Raw genomic sequence first — 2,018 nt, 5'->3', positions numbered from 1 at the left:
TGCCTGGCATCATAGATCACAGCAAATTCAAACTCTTGGGCTTAAGTGATTCTCTTGCCTCAGCCTCCCAAGTAGCTGGGACTACAGGTACCTGCCACAATTCTGGCTATTTTTTGTTGCAGTTGTCATTGTTGTATTAGCTGGCCCAGGCCAGATTCAAACCCACCAGCCTCGGTGTATGTGGCTGGCCGCTGAGGTACAGGCGTTGCCAGCCCATTCCTTTTCTTTTGGGGTACTTTGAGGTGCATGATTCTCAAGTGACTCCTCCCAAATGAGGGGTGCAACAGGGGAAGTTTTCCCTTCTGTGCTGCCATTTTAACCTCTTTATTGACAAGTCGGTTACCTTCAGAGACATCATCTAAGGTTTTTTGATGTCCCTTACAATGAATAGCTGCTTCTTCCTGTGGAGAATGAACAGCTTGTAACAACCTATTACATGATGATATTTTAGAGGGGGCATTGGAAGTTGGGTATCGTTTTTCCTTCTACACGGCAGCATGTAAGCATGGGCATGTAAGATGAGGAAGGCACATTTTGAGTCAGTGTTTATATATTGACTCATTTGTCTCTCCCAATTTCTAAAGCCTGGGTTAAGGCTATTAGCTCAGCTAAGTGTGTGCTGGTTCCTGAAGGGAGAGACCCATTCTCAGTTATAGCATGCTGAGTAACTACAGCATGCCCTGCTTTGTGAGTTCCTTATTCTATGAATGAACCTCCATCTGTATGCAAAACCATGTCAGGATTAGGTAGGGGAGTTTCTTGTAAGTCTTTTCTAGCTGCATTGGTCTGTGCTATAATTTGTTGGCAGTCATGCCCTGTTTCCTTGTTGGATTCAGGGAGGAAAGTGGCAGGATTCAAAGTGGCACAGGTGTGTAATTGTAGCACCGGCCCTTCTAGTAATAAGGCTGGATACTTAAGAAGGCAGTTATCTGACAGGCAAAGATTGCTTTTTGAATTTAAAAGTCCAGTAAGATCTTGAGAAGTGTAAATAATTAGGTCTCTTCCCAAAGTTGGCTAATTGCCTCTTGGGTTAAGAGGGCTACAGCTGCTACAACCCACAGACAGTTTGGGCCATCTGTTGGCCGCAGTGTCAATTTCTTTAGTAAGATAAGCTACAGGTTGTAAAACTGGACCCCGGTGTTGGATCAAGACTCCTAGGGCAATTCCAGTCTGCTCTGTAACATAGAAACTACATTGTTGTCCAGCATGAAGACTTTTTTGACACTCCTAGAATAAGAGCGACACGAACTGCTGGAAGGTTTTCATAATTTCTGACACTTTAGATTCTGTATTATGGATATTAGCCCCTTCCTAGCTTCTGCTTTTAGAGTGTATTGTTTGTGATTGGGATAGATGGTGGGATCTTTTAACTTAATTTGGACAAGTTGAGCTGCTTTTCCCACCTGTCACTCAGGAGCCCATACTTCTGGTTAATTTCTGTCTCTAATAAGGGCAGGCACAGTATAGGTTCTTGTCCATATTCATGTAAATAGTTGTTCCCACTTTAATTAGTGTGTCCCTCCCCAAAAGGAGAATAGGACTTTCTGGCATGATTAGGAAGGTGAGAGAGAACAGCCGGCCACCCCACTTACAGCTTAAAGGCTGAGAGAAGAATTTGGTAACCAGCTTGTATAGTTACAGATTTGGGGGACAGAAGACCAGGGTTAGAGAGGAGTACAGAAAAGGTTGCTCCAGTGTCTAGAATAAATTCTGTCTCTTGGTCTTCCACTATGAGACAGACCTGGGGCTGTTGAGGGGTTATGACACAATCTGGAGCCATGAGAAACTGCCCTGGGAACCTTTAGTCCAGTTTGGGGACTGATGGGGTCACTGTCTTATAACCTCAATGTAACTTTGACTGCCATTGATTTATGCTTGAAGAAACCTTTCCAGAGTCCATGTGAAGGAATATTCTCTTGAGGACACTCCTAAGTGGTTAGAAAGCTAATCATGCAGGAGGCAGACCCTGAAGGCAGAGTCTGATTATCTCTGGAATTTCCTGGAAGGGACCTGGGGAC

The sequence above is a fragment of the Otolemur garnettii genome, unplaced genomic scaffold, assembly GCF_000181295.1.
Source record: "Otolemur garnettii isolate 467f Iridium unplaced genomic scaffold, OtoGar3 scaffold00232, whole genome shotgun sequence".
Lineage (NCBI taxonomy): Eukaryota > Metazoa > Chordata > Mammalia > Primates > Galagidae > Otolemur > Otolemur garnettii.
The sequence above is the reverse complement of the archived record's forward strand: the minus strand, read 5'-3'. Positions refer to the sequence as shown.